The 15444-nt window shown below is 47.3% G+C and overlaps 1 protein-coding gene across 1 annotated transcript in view; it reads right to left on the reverse strand.

The window, feature by feature from the left end:
* TMEM86A (transmembrane protein 86A) overlaps positions 1 to 15444 on the reverse strand; it is a 32479-nt gene that overhangs the window by 16106 nt on the left and 929 nt on the right. The window lies entirely within an intron of this gene.

The following is a 15444-nucleotide window of genomic DNA, read 5'->3' on the forward strand; positions in this document are numbered from 1 at the left end:
AATTGCTGGGGGAAATCCCATGGGCAAGGCTGCTTGAAGGAAAAGGGGCCCAAGATAGCTGGGTGGCATTCAGGGATTGCTTCTTCCACGCTCAGGATCAGAGCATCCCCACACACAGGAAGTCAAGGAAGGGAGCCAGGAGGCCTGCATGGTTGAATAGGGATCTGTTGGGTACGCTCAAGCAGAAGAGGAGAGTTTACAGGTCATGGAAGCAGGGGATGGCCACTTGGGAAGAATATAAGGCTGCTGTTGGAGGACGTAGGAAGGCAGCTAGGATAGCCAAGGCCTCCCTAGAATCAAACCTGGCGAAAGGGGTCAAGGACAGCAAAAAGAGCTTTTGCAAATACATAGCAGATAAAACTAACACCAGAGGCAATGTAGGCCCACTGATGAATGGGGTGGGTGCCCTGGTGACAGAAGATCCAGAGAAGGCAGAATTTCTGAATGCCTTCTTTGTCTCTGTCTACTCTGCTGGAGGCTGTCCTGCGGAGCCCTGTACCCCTGAGACCCCAGATGAAGCCAGGTCAATGGAGGAGTTTGCTTTAGTTGATGAGGACTGGGTTAGGGAGCAATTAAGTAGTCTGGACATCCATAAATCCATGGGTCCAGATGGGATGCACCCGCGGGTGCTGAGGGAGCTGGCTGAAGTCATTGCTAGACCGCTCTCCATCATCTTTGCCAAGTCTTGGGAAATGGGAGAGGTGCCTGAGGATTGGAGGAAAGCAAATGTCACTCCAGTCTTCAAAAAGGGCAAGAAGGAGGACCCGGGTAATTATAGACCGGTCAGCCTCACCTCTGTCCCTGGGAAAGTAATGGAATGGCTTGTCCTTGGTGCCATCTCAAGGCATATCAAGGATAAGAGGGTTATTAGGGGCAGTCAGCATGGCTTCACCAAGGGTAAGTCATGCTTGACCAACCCCATAGCCTTTTATGAGAATGTAACAAGGTGGATGGATGATGGCAGAGCGGTGGATGTGGTCTACCTTGACTTCAGTAAAGCCTTTGACACAGTCTCCCACAGCATCCTCACAGCTAAGTTGAGGAGGTGTGGTCTAGACAATAGAGTAGTGAGGTGGGTTGCAAACTGGCTTAAGGAGAGAAGCCAGAGAGTGGTAGTCAATGGTGCAGAGTCTAGTTGGAGGCCAGTATCTAGTGGAGTGCCTCAGGGGTCAGTACTGGGGCCAATATTATTCAATATATTCATTAACAATTTAGACGAGGGAATTGAATGTACTATCAGCAAGTTTGCTGATGACACTAAGCTGGGAGGAGTGGCTGACATGCCAGAAGGCTGTGCTGCCATCCAGCGGGACCTGGACACGCTGGAGAGTTTGGTGGGGAATAACCTTATGAAATTTAACAAGGGAAAGTGTAGAGTCCTGCATCTGGGCAGGAACAACCCCAGGTTCCAGTATAGGCTGGGGAATGACCTATTAGAAAGCAGTGTAGGGGAAAGGGACCTGGGGGTCCTGGTCGACAACAACAGAATGACCATGAGCCAGCACTGTGGCCTTGTGGCCAGGAAGGCCAATGGCATTCTGGGGTGTATTAGAAGGGGGGTGGTTAGTAGATGGAGAGAGGTTCTCCTTCCCCTCTACTCCGCCCTGGTGAGACCCCATCTGGAGTATTGTGTCCAGTTCTGGGCCCCTCAGTTCCAGAAGGACAGGGAACTGCTGGAGAGAGTCCAGCGTAGGGCAACAAAGATGATTAAGGGAGTGGAGCACCTCCCTTATGAAGAAAGGCTGAGGGAGCTGGGTCTCTTTAGTTTGGAGAAGAGGAGGCTAAGGGGGGACCTTATTAATGTCTATAAGTATATAAAAGGTGAGTGCCATGAGGATGGAGCCAGGCTCTTCTTGGTGGCAAACAATGATAGGACAAGGGGTAATGGGATCATGCTGGAACACAAGAGGTTCCACTTAAATTTGAGAAGAAACTTCTTCTCAGTGAGGGTGAAGGAGCACTGGAACAGGCTGCCCAGGGGGGTTGTGGAGTCTCCTGCTCTGGAGACATTCAAAACCTGCCTGGACATGTTCCTGTGTAACCTCACCTAGGTGTTCCTGCTCTGGCAGGGGGATTGGACTAGGTGATCTTCTGAGGTCCCTTCCAAGCCCAAACATACTGTGATACTGTGACACTATCACACAAGTATTCCCACTATCCTGTGATTTGGTATTGGCGTAAGATATCTTGAGAAGTTAAGGCTAGCCAATGAAGAAACACAGTTACAAGGGAAGTGGCAGACATGGAAAAGTAACTCTGAGTAATAAAGACTGACAAAAAATTCCCAGTGTGCAAAATACAAGATGTAGAACACAAAGATGACCAAAAGCTTCATACAACAGCTCCTAAGCTACATCCGCAAATTAGTTATTGGCGACTCGCCAAGAGCCATGGGGTCCCCGCTGGATGATCTCTTCTTGCACCTCCCTGCTATGCAGTGCTAGGAGATGCTCATGATTCATGTCTATATAAAGCAATATTCACTACAGGGAATGATCCAGGGAACATCTGTGCTGCTCCTCTGCAGCACAGACAGCCTGTTCTGAGTGCTGCAGGCACAAAACCACACCAAAAAATTTACAGCTAGCTCCTCTACCCCAGAATAAGCTACACCCACAGATAACAGCTACATTTGTAAGACTGTGCCCTGATTTTCTTTAATGTTTTGGAGCCAGTTGGCTGTATCTACATCACAAGTGGGATGAAGAAAATCCAGCTGCCACAAGGATGGAGACATCATGCTCCTGAGGTACAGAAGAACATCAGAAGCTTGTTGCTCTGAAATCCTGAAGCTGGACAAAGTTCACTATTCCTAAGCCTCATGCTGGTCTCAGGAAACAATGTGGGGCATCAAAAAATGCTCTTCTCTCCCCAGGTCCCCTAAATCAGCCTGCAGAGAAAATGAGTATACAGCCTCTTCCAGACACCAGCCGTGTGCCAACCTGCTGTGGGGATATGGCTCACGCCCATTGGGTTGTAAAATAATGCTTTCCAGGATAAGTGTTTTAAAAATAATAACCCAGCTATTCCACTGACCAACACTTGAGCACAACTGTGTGCACTGGCCAAAAAAGGCTGGGATGTTGTCCTCCACCCACCCTTCCAGCAGCCTTGGCTGGCCAAGTACCATCTTGTGTATCCAAGGCTAAGCTGCTTCTCCGGGCTTTCAGCATCCTGCATCATGGATCCTGCCTTTGTTCTGCCCTACTGTGACAACAGCTCTTACCCCCAGTTGTGCGCCAATACATATTTATGTGGCTTTGTTGCCATTTATTACGCTGCCACTGCAAGCCCATGGCTCATGTTTCTCATTCCCCAGAATATGAGGCTCTTTGCAAGTCACTGATGATCCTCCATGCAATCTGAGTCCCTGAGGGAGAGCTACTTCAGCCTGCGGATGGACCACAGTTAGGACAAAGTATATTTACATGCAACAGGCTCTCATCTATAGTACGACGAGGAACAAACACAATTCCCCATCAGGCTGAGCCTATAGAAAACCCATCTTTGTGCCTAACCAAAATGAGCAGACCATAAGGAGAAGCCCATGTGTGCACAGATCCTAGCCAGAGGAAGACAATATTCCCCTAAATTCAATGACCCATCAGCTTTTGCTGAATGAAGGAGAATCTCAGCAGTGATTGGCAATCCCTGGCCACGAACCTGCATGAGTTGACTGCAAAGCCACCATACTGTGGGCTTGCTTGCATGTTCCCACCTTCACTTATATGGTACAACATCAGACCTTCTGAACATGTAGACACTGCAAATGATAAAAATCAGGGAATTTTTAGACAGGGGTGCCAGATCTGTGTGTAACAGGGAGGATTCAGCTGTTCAGTACCCAGACTTATCATTTACATCTTCCCTACCCTGGATGGATGCAGAGACTGTCACAAGGACCAGCCCTGGTGTGGGCCCTGGCCTGGCCACAGAGCAAAGGTCCCAGTGGCCACTCTGGCCACTCAGCTCTGCATCCCTCCTAGGTGGTTTGTAGCGGTGAGAGGAGAGAGGGATGAGACGTAAAGGGACCAGCCAGTTGCTGCTCTTCACTCCACAGCATTGCTAAAATACTGGGGCTGGCTGGGACAGCTCTAACTGGTACAGTCTGGTGAGTGTCGGTGAGTGCAAAGCGCTTCACCTTCAACTCCACTCTCCTGCAGGAGCAAACATGCTCCTGAGGCAGAACCGATTGCCTTTTGTCAAGGAACACACTGGCTTGTACATGACATAAGATGTTCCTCAATAAAATTCTGCGAAAAAGTGCTTGTTTGCAGAGGGTGGTGAAGAGTTACTGAACCAGCCATCCAACCTGCCAGAAAGACTGTGTTGGTGCAATATATTTGTGCAATGAATAAGAGGGTTTATGTTTGTGTTGGAGATGCCACAGGCCAGGCATCCAAGGCAGATAGCTCCTGAACAGGCTCCACATGCTAAAGGAAATTCAGGGTGATAGATAAACCCTCCTCCTCTCAAGTGGAGACAAGATCATAGAGGCTCCATCTAAAATGGACTCATAAAATAGCGAACAAATCACCCAGAAGATGGTACATGATTTGCCTTTGGGAGAATGTGTGTGCTAATAATCCTCTATCTCCTCATGCCATGCGATGAGTTTTGTCAGGCCTTGTGGTGCTCTATTGCAGCTACTGGTGCTCCCCAGCACAACTCAAGCTTTTATTTCCCTGACAAGGGTAATGCAGGGACAGTCAGCTCGTGCTCGACCATCCAGCCAGACCTGTTCGCAAGAAGTCAAAAAATCATGGTTTTGTCTGACAGAAGAGCCCCTATCGTTGAGCACAAGCCAGAAGTAACAGGGCTCAGCCTGAACTTTTCCCACCTGCAAAGGACCATCCTCACAAGTCAGCCACCTGTGGCAGGAGCAGTGGTCCAAGGCAGCTCTTCCACCCCCAGGGTCTCTTCAACTCCTCCTGCAAAGTAGGGCTGATTTGTTGGCTTCTCTCATCCCAACCTCTACTCCAGCAGCTCTCTTCTTCCCCCCAGTCAAGCAAAATAAGCTCCAGCTGCACTTCCCAGCTTTGTTCCACAACAGACTGACACAAGGTTGAGAACTAGAAATATTCTGCTTCTTTTTCTTAAGACCAAGTTATGGCTATTTGCCAGAAAAATGCAATTAAAAATTTGGCATGGGCTCTCACAGTTCTTGGGTGGTGAACTCAGCTATATCACTGCACAAGTTCTTGGCATCAGAAAAGTTGCCCGTTGGTGGAGGCACAGGGGAGCTGGCAGTGGGTGAGGATTAATCACACTGGCATCTAACAAGGGCCCCTGTGCAAGGCTGGGCTGCTCCACACAGAGCATGTAGCTGAAATGAAAACCACAACAAGAATTTTCATCTCCAAGCCAAAATCCCACCCGACTTCCAGTCACATCAACATTCAGCCTAATCTCCAGATTAACCATGGTGGGGATGAAAAACTATCAGCACCGAGGTTAGAACTTCCAGACGAGCGTCTTCCTCCCACATGCAGAAAGAAGGGAGGAAATCTGGAGCGGCAGTTTCCTCGCAGCCGCCTGTCTGCAGGGCAGGGTTTGCCTGCACCAGCCTCCCCAGGGGAAGCCACAGCTCAAGTCCCCGCAGTGTGGCAGCACGCCTGGCTGCCGCGGGGCACGGCACAGCCGCCCAGCCAAGCGGCAGCAGGTGAACGTTGAGAACGGGACGTTTTGTACCGAGCCAGCTGGGGAGCACATGAGCAAGGCTCGTCACATCGTGGAAGTGCCAGCGATGTGAGATTGCAGACATGGCTGTTGCAACCATCTCTTTCCTGATATTTGCTCTCCAAGGATGATTTCTCCACCACAGACTGCTGTCTGTCCCCAGCCGTAAACACTGCTCAAGAGAAGTCTGTGCAACCCAATGCTTTTCCTTAGCCATGCTATGATCTAGCACCAAACCCCCTATCAGTTGTTGTCTGTGAGTAAATTTCTGAAGGGGACTGTCTAGGATAGGTTTTAGGAGAAAACTGCACTGAACACATGATGTGTGAAGGATATTAAAATAAATGGCTCAGGAAAGTGAGAGAGAAGCATTAGGCAAGTTTTGTGGCCTTCACCAGAGGACAACAAACAACTACAACCATGAATCCTTGTGCGTTGGTCAGGGAGGGAGATGAGCAGTAACAAGCAAAGAGGGCATGCAGCCTTCACTTCTGCCCTTTTCCAAGTTAAGGCAGAAGGAGCCAAACTGCCACTGCGTAGAAACAGCAAAGCCCATGTTAGCACAGCTGCAATACTAATACAACAGCAGTCCCATCCTGTCTTCAGGTGCTTAATGAAGAAATCAAAGAACACTGGGTGCTGAGCAGCCACACTGACTGTCCTCAAGAGGCTGCTGACAAGGCCAGTTTGGCCCAGCAGCCAATATGACCTGGGACCTCTTGGACATCGCAGCTCTCTGCTGCAATACCAAAACATAAAAAACAAACAAACAAAAAACTACAACAAAAACAAACAAACGCGTCTGCAAACAGCTGGGATGTAAAATAGTGCAGGAAAAAGTCACAAATAGGAAACAGGCATCTCACCTTCAAAAGACTCCTTGCAGGAGGCTTTAGAAATGCGAACTAACAGTCCCATAACAGCCTACAGTTGAGGTGGGTGGTTCTGGAGCCGAGGAAATAATCCCAACCACATCAGGGCACTGCCTGTGCCATGTGTTGCATCAGCAGCCCACCCCTGCTTCTTGCCTTTTAAACTATGACATTGCCCAAAGCTGTCTTGAGACACTGGATCACGGTATTCCCTCCAGTAATTAAGGAAGTTACAGCATTCATAAAGGTATCTCTTGTACTGAATAGAAGAAGAAATTCTGTTACCTTGGCTAACTGTGGTCAACAAGCTACGCAACAGTGTCTCTGGCACCTTCCTCCACTACGCAGAACCTACTGCCATCAGGCCAGGCAAAGTGAGATACCGCTGCACCAGCCAATACCTCACAGAGCTACTGGGGTATCTGCCCTTGGCTTTCTGGGACTGCAGGGGAGCCTTCAGGATGGCAAAGCTTTTCTTTAGGAGATGTTAACTCGTAAAAATCAAATCACAGACAAACACATTTCATCTGAAGACCCAGCTTGGATGTAGGTGTTTTTGCTAGGGCTTGCTTTGTTTGGTTTTGCTTTTTCCCATTACCAACCATCATCTGTTTTATCTAATAGACTGGCAGAAGACCACAAGCAAGGCTATTTTAGAAACCTTTTTTAACCTGTGGTAGTAATTGACTCCACATCTGTAGCAATCCCATAGATGTCAGCAGTTTTGGAGATTGCCATCTGAGTACAGTCGGCAATGTACCATTGCCAATGACCAACAATGTTGAACCAGTCAAGAATTCAAATGTCTCTGCAGGGCTGTAGGAGCTGTCACAGACTGATGCTTTCAGGGTGGTCCATTGGCTCTCACAAATGAAAGCAAAAAAGTAGCATTTGCCTGACAGCATCTTGTCGCAGAGCAAATATTGTTTTTCCCTTCTGGGATTCCAGATCTTCCTTTTTGTGTACCAGAATGCAAGACTCTCCAAGCATTTCCTTTACTGTAACACTCACAAAAGAACCCCTTGCAGATGTTTAAAAACCTGAACCACAATGAGTCTGTTTTCTCATTTTGCTCATCAGAGCTGCAGTGCAAAGGCACGCACCCTTCTTCAGTGAGCAAGGTCGGTGTGACTGCATCCCCCAGAGCTGCCCAGGACCTCAGGAGGATGCTGTGAAGCCACAGGGAACTTCAGAAGCCAGCCAGCCAGCACCCTCAAATGCACAGTTGGTGGCTTTCCCAGGCAAATCTTCTCAGGAAGGAAAGGGGCAGAACTAAAATCCAGAAAAAAATTTCAACTGCTCATGGAAAAGTCTCTGCAACTCAACCTGAGGATGGTTTCCAGGCTATGAGCACACCTTCTCTGGAGACTTGTCATTATTTATATCACACTCTTCTGTGAAAGAGAATGCAGATTTCTGATACCCAGGAAAAAACAGTGTTAGGTTTTATGTTGCTCTCAGCATTCCCTTGGAGGGGCTGGGTAAGCCAAATGTGCTGGCTGGAGCGTGCAGGGCCGCAGCAGAAAGCAACACCCCCTTGCAAGGTCCATTGCCACAGACACGTGCCACACACTGACATCTGTTCCATGCTGTGTGGCAAGACTGGGTCCTCTCTCCAGATGGGTGCAGACCCAAAATAAAATGCCCCAGGGTGAACTGTCAGTTCCTTCCTCATCAGCACCAAGGGCAGGCTAAGCCTCTAGGTAATATCAGTGAGGGGTCTGCACACAGTGTTTTGTCCCTGGGACTGAAATCCACCTTTTGCCTTCCCATCTTCAGCCTTATTTGGACCCCATAACCCACTGCAACATTTATGTACTTGTTGGAGGGCCCCAGGCACCCTATTGTTTGGCTGCAGCAGGGGGATGCATGGAAGAATGGGTGCTCAGGGGTAATGGGCACTTGGCAAAGCTCTGCCATGCCACATGAAGCTTTGCCCACAGGGACTGATATTTGGAAGGGAAGAGAGGCCCTTCTATCCAGAAGCATCTTCTTCAGCAGAGAAGACCTCATTTTACCTGCGATCTATGGGGAATAATGCAGGTCTAAATGAAGAGTGTTGCGGCCATTGGTGCTGTAACAGCCCCTTATGGCAACAGCTAAAGAGCCATTAGTGTAGCAGAGAAGGCAGGTGGCACATGCCAGGTTGTACCAGCCCTCCCAGCCATTCCCAAAGACATGCCAAGGGTGAAACCACCTCTGGCACCCAAAAGGCACTTCCACGGCTCACCTTTCTGGCTCACGCACCAGATTCATGTACAGCTCTCAGGTGAGGTTTTTGCAAAAGCAACAGGAAGGCAGAATTGAGCAAGAAGGGGAAGGTGGCTGCCAGTGGCTGGGAAAGCTGTCGGCTCTACCCAAGAGATTTTTGCTGTACGAATCCTTGGAAGGGGCTGCAATAAGATCAGCAAACCTGGCAAAAGCAAGTAGGGCTGTGCTGGGAAACCCAGGAGGGACAGCTCAGATTGTCTTGTGCCTAATGGAAAGCTGAATGAAATTCTCAACCTGTGTAACATGTCCTGAAAGCTTGTGAAACACTGATGTTCAAGAAAATTAGAAGGGAAAATAGCAATGTACCCCAATAAAGAGATGTGTATTTAGAGAGGTGCCAGTCTGGTTCCTTATAAAAAAGCAGCAGCCCTCCTCACGTTATCATGGGACCAATATGCTTTAAGAGACAGGAGGAGGTAAGGTCAACGAGTGACAGTGGAGCCACAGATTTTATTTCCAATATCGATTCTTCTGCCAAGATGTTGTGACCTGGGTAAGTCAGTATCAGACACAAATTACATGAAGATAAATTGGACTTTCCCAGCCAGTCTCAAGAGATGTGGGGTGGGCAGGTGTAAACACTAACCTGTGAAAACAGTAACCTGTGCAAACACTTACCCCCACACTCCCAGGATTCACACTAATATATCAAGGGTTTCATTTGCAAAACCCCAGCTGTGAACAGGCTGCATATACATATGAGGACCACACTCACAAAGGAGCATGCAGCTGCTTACCAGTGTTATGGCCTTTATATTGAGGGTGCAAGTCCACAGATGCATGGGACATTAGCCAAGTGGAAACTTCACAAACATCAATTCAGTGATAAACTTGTCATCATTCTTTTATATCAAGGTGTGGAGAAAAGCCATGCAACTTGCCTAGCTTCTTTTGCAATGGAGCACAGATCAGCACTGCTATCCAAGCACTCTGCATGGCTCCAATTTATGCCGTAACGAAATGAAAAGAAACAAACCAATAGGGATACGGCAGCCAAACTATGGTCTCAGCCACCACAAGCCCAGGTCTTCTGAAGCCATGGGACACAAAGTGACCCACTTCAAGCTGAGGATCTGCCTGGTGTCTCTAGTATGTGCTGAAAAATGTGCAGCTGGCTCAAACTTCCCCTCAGTCCCAAGCAACAATTCAATCAGGGGCTACTTGCAACTAGCAAAAATGCACTCATTTTGATAGATAATCAGAAATGTAATGCCTGATGCCAGCCATATCTGTCTCCAAAACTGGTCCCTGGTGAGGGGAAAAAAAATGAAACCTCACCATTCAAACTTGAAAAAAGTTACAAGGCCAATTCAGTAACATGGCTTGTCTCATCTCTGCTCTCTTGGAAAGTACATGGTTTTGCAGTAACCTACAGGAATTGTTTTTTGGAAGAAAGTGTAGTCTGCTGGTAGAAACAAGGCACTTCCATAAGCTTACAGCAAGATGAATCAAAACAGCCAGCATCCTCATTAACAGGCAGATTGACAACTCCAGAGTCAGCCTGCAACATCAACGCAAGACACAAATTTTGCTTACCCAAAGAGAAACTGCTCCCTGTGCAACGCTGGGTCAGAGGCTGCAGTGCGAGCCCCTGGGTTCCCTGCAGGTACCCGAAACCCTTCCCACCCCAGCTCGCTTGCAGTCTTCCAGGAAAACTCTCGCCCAGCTCACCTACCACCTGTCAGTTTTGGTGGCATGTAATTCTCTCCCAGACACAGTTTTCTGCTCCAAGTCACCTGGATACATGTTCATGTTCAGCATTACATAGAGGGATACTCCAGACTGACCCGCAGAAACCTGCCATTATCTTAAATGCTATAAATTAAGGCAGTATAAGGAACTGATATAGGAAGGGCACAAGCAAGCAAGAAGCAATAACCATCACCTTCACTTTGGCCATGCTGCAGTAAGCAAAGCCTACTTCTCTACTGTAATTACAAATCTATTGGGCATTGTGTGACATGAAGGGCAGTAGGAAAATTAAATGCTAATATAATAGCCACTTAGGCCTCCAGGAGGGGAGTTATATAACTAATAATCTTTTTGCTGTTCAAGAGTTTCCACATGCCAGCAGAAGACAGGTTCCAGATGCCATCTTTTTCTAAGAGTCTAATTTCACTGGAATTATTATTTCCTCAGTATTATGCAGTTACCCACAGAGAAAGATAACTTTGGCTCTTCTGTTGCACTCAGTGTGTTTTGGCTATAGATACTTGAACAGGAAAAGAGAACAGAAGAAATCCATCTCTGTCCATTCAGAGGAATTATGTGTAAGTACAGGCTTCTAAACTGGACCCATAACATTAATGCACAAAGCACACTTTGAACCACAGACGCGTGTGATTTGAGTGATATACTTGAGTTAATGAAGCCTTTAATCTACAGCACTGCCTGCAGCAGTGATCACCACTAACTGCTTAATGCAGCCACATTGGGACTGGGAAGAGCATGACAGAAGCCCACACTTTGGAGCCTCCAATCTCAGTTACCCATATCTAGGCCCACCCTTTCATAGCAACAGCTCCGGCAAAGAATCTCAATGTCATAGGAAGAATGCGCAAGTTCAGTCTGAAAAAATAAATCATGGCACGTAATGCTATGCCTGGGCTCTAGCTGGCATAAATCAGCACTGCTTTTAGGCTTCTCCCAAAAGGTGTGACTGACATAAATGTTACTAAGATCCTGCTAAGCTTATGTAAGGTGCTGATTCCCTCCATTCATTGAGTTCAGATGTTTAGAAATCGTTTTTATAATTCATTTAAGTTGGCTTGTTTTTTATACAAGTGCCATATTTCCGTAATTGTCTTTGTGGTATATAAATGCACATGTTTACAAGCCTTCTGTGTAATAAAAATCTCAATTTATTATGTATTTAAGGAATCAGGAAAAATACAATGAAAGCAACAACGTTGGATATAAACAAAGAGAACATGTAAAATTAACCTCTCTACTGTAGGAGTTATTTCTGACTTGGATGGCTGCTAACACTTTATTCATTAATGCAGAAATAATACATCCTCTATTTAAGAAGCAAAGGCTGAAATAATTCCACGTGTGATCTAGCTTTCTTGTTTTCAACAGCAGCTTGAGGATTATAGAGCACGCTCTCTAATAATAAATCTTTAAAACTATGCTTAGACCTACTACTGCTACAACTGCCCATAGCAGAGTCTCTAAGCAACATGATTTACATCAGGTCTCTGTATTCACCTGGGTCAGTGTGGTTTGGCCCCTCTCAGAAACTCTAGTGATATCCACCCGGTTCTCAAGCCCTATTCAATATTTGTTACTTACTACTATCTTTCCAGATCATACCTTTCAGGTTTTTTGCCAGGTTTTCGCAAGTGACCTTCATACACAGTGACATCCTGCATCTACCCAGAGGGCGGACAAGGGCTGTTCCCAGGAGGGTCTCCAGCTGCTTCCCACCTCAGGGGGAAGGGGTCAAGGGTTTGACTTGCTTGATCCAACCAAAACGACATATTCTTGCCTAACTCAGCTATCTCAATTTAAAGATGCAGATACATCATATGACGAAAGGGAAGGGATGGAGATTGTTAATATAAGGTTTCTAGGCAAAAAGCTGTCCCAAACAGGGAGTTTTACCTCCCTCCAACACATAGGACTGCACTAGGCCAAGTAAAAGTCAGGTACAGAGGGGATGTAGGGATGAAAGCCCATAGTTCATCTTGCTGAAAAAGACACATCAGTATCATCTCTGACTTCCCCCCCCAAAAAAAAGACCAATACTAACCAATTGTCTATGTTTCTCATGCCCTGTTTTCCTCAAGGTGGTGTGAAGACCTATACAAAGTTTAGCCCTAACTTTAAGGGAAAATAAGGTTCCTTTGAGTAAGGAGCATTATGTAAATGGCAGAATGACTGCATGTCTCCAGGCTCATCTCCTGCACGCTTGTAGCCACGGCTGGTAGAGAGGTCCTTAGGGCAAGGGCAATCTCTCACAAGCTCACACTAAAAACTGCTTAACCAATAGTGAAAAAAAATCAGGACAAAAATCACTAACAACGCAGTCTCAGAAAGGACTTTTATTAAGATAGGACCAGTGATGACTGAACAAGGGAATTAAACCTCACATATCTGTAAAGCAAATGTGCTGTTTATTAATACTGCTCTCCAAATGCAGGCTCCCAGCCCACACGGCTTTATACAGAAAAAACAGCTCTTTATCAGAACAGTATCAAGAATAATAATTTTTAAGCAGGATGCTCCTGCTTGCCTAGCAGAGCAAGCAGTGAAAGCTTCCCTCCAAGGTGACTTCCAAGCAGAGTGAGCATTGCTCAACAGCTGGAGCAGGACTGGCAGACTAATGCATCTTGTCTGCCACAGCCCAGTGCCAGGCAAGTCTAGACTCTGGCATCAGCAGGATCCCAGAGCTTTATACCATCTGAACACCTGGCACAATACGTTAAAAGGCATTTTGGCCCTAGACTTGTTTATTTGTGGGCATGCTCCCCCCTCAGCACATCTGAATTGTGCAGAGACAACAGCTTGGTCAGCTCTGCACAATGCCATGGTCTCTCCTTGCACACAGGACGGACATGCCAAACCCCCGGGCCATGATGCACACCTGACAGCCAGCGTAAACAAGCGGTCCTAGCCACGATCGCTCCCTAGCTTCCTCTCCATGGTGCACGCCTCCTTGCCTGCTCTCTTCCAGCTATCAGTTGTACAGCAGACCTGGAGCTCAGGGTTTCTGACTCTTGTTACAAGAGTGTCCTAAAGAAGGAAAGAGGGGGAGATACAGAAGATCGGGTTGTGTGTAAGTAGTTAGGGCCATCTGCTGCACTTATGCACAAAGGTCATAGCTTCGAAAATGGGAAGCAAAATCATGTCACTCTTGGCTGTGCACTTCTAATGTCCTCTCTATTGAGGCTGATGCTGCAGTGTACTGGAGAGGACATACACTGTAGACAAATCAATTCCTCTGGCTAACATGATTACGCCTCAGGTGCTGTCCCCACAGAGAGCATCCTTATCATATATCATAGCAGCGATAGCCATGCTGGCTCCAGACACCTGGTCTATCTATGCAGCAAAAGGCAGTGCAGTACAGAGATAAGGCCAGGGCCCCAGGAGTAGCACCTAGCTGTGGCCAGATCGATTGCCCACTGCTGCTCCCTTCAGCAAGCGACTCGCGGGAGGGAGCTCGCCAGCTGTGCAGCCCCTCTGCTTCTCAGCCCCAGCGCAGCTGCAGCTGTGCAAGGGCCACACCGCACTCCTGGGCAGTGCACGCTGCTGCATGACACCGTTTCAGCCTGCCCTTCGTGGACCACAGCACAGCGTGCTCCTGCGGATGAAGAGCGATGTGAAAACTCACTGAAGGTGATGTGCAAAAGGCTGCTCCTAAACAGACTGAAGGCTGGTAGCCTTTTTTTTTTTTTATGAGCTCTTCGGAGGACCAGACACCATCCACTCCCATCTCTACAGCCATGGTAAACAGCTGCAGCTCCGGTCACAGCTCCCAGGGTCATTGTCCCTCCAGCTCTCTGCAGCTTCACACCTGCGTTAGGTGCCTTTGGTGAAGCATCAGCACATCAGGGACAAAGCCAAAGGAGAAATGTGCTTTGCTACGTGTCAAAAAGGCAAATGAGAAAAGCAGATTTCTTAAATTTTCCCTCTCAAGTTACCTTCCCTAAGCATAATTTCTGGTGCAGGTAGAGCCTGCCAGTCTGAACTACATACACCCTTCCCACCACATCCTCATGGTTTAGTCATTTGCCTTCTCTCAAAGCTCAGCTGAAATACACTCTGCAAGACCACCCTGATTCACTAGCCTTAAAAACAACGTACTGCCTCCTGTGGATTATGAAACAAATTCTGCCAATTTTTGAGCCATTCCGGTATTGTCCCAGCACAAGATTTTACTTCCGAGGTACATATACACAATTCACTGTAACCAAAAGTATTACGTAAGGATGAATTTAGCTTACGGCACAGAAGCACAAAGATACCAAATCTCTTCAGGAATTTTTTAAAGGCGTAACAAAAAAAACAGTTTGGCACTACAATGGTATAATTTGCAAGCTACTTCCCTCTGTCTCTACAGATAAGTCACCCCCGGGCTGCTGATGAACTTACCAGGTTAATAACTGCAGGAAACCTCATCTAAAGTATCAGACAATACAAGCTGCTGTGCAGAACTGGCAAAGCAATTTAAAAGTTTCAAGCCCTGGCTTTGTGAGTTAAGAATGGGAAAGGGACGGGATTTCTACCTGTGAGAGAGAACACAATAGGCTGGCCATTAACCACAATATTTCAAAACAGGATGACAACGGCTCCACAAGGAACCAGGATACCTGCAATAGGTGACAGTGCTTCAGCGAAGCACCAGGCAACTTTCCCACCAGGAGTTCGCGATTCTTACAGCGTGCATCAGCCTGCTGGTGTACTCAGACACATCCCTCGCTTTCTAGAAACAGGAACATGCAAAGCAGCATATTGAACAGTACAGCTTCTCTGCTGTTCTGACTGAAAGCATTTTGTCTTCTTCCAACATTGAACCAACCCACTTCGCCTGCAAGGCCAGGACCTGGTATTGCTGGTCCAGCCTGGTGTGAGCCACAGCTACCGCAGTTACCAGCTTTGCTCCATCAATCCAGCT

The sequence above is a fragment of the Columba livia genome, chromosome 5, assembly GCF_036013475.1.
Source record: "Columba livia isolate bColLiv1 breed racing homer chromosome 5, bColLiv1.pat.W.v2, whole genome shotgun sequence".
NCBI lineage: Eukaryota > Metazoa > Chordata > Aves > Columbiformes > Columbidae > Columba > Columba livia.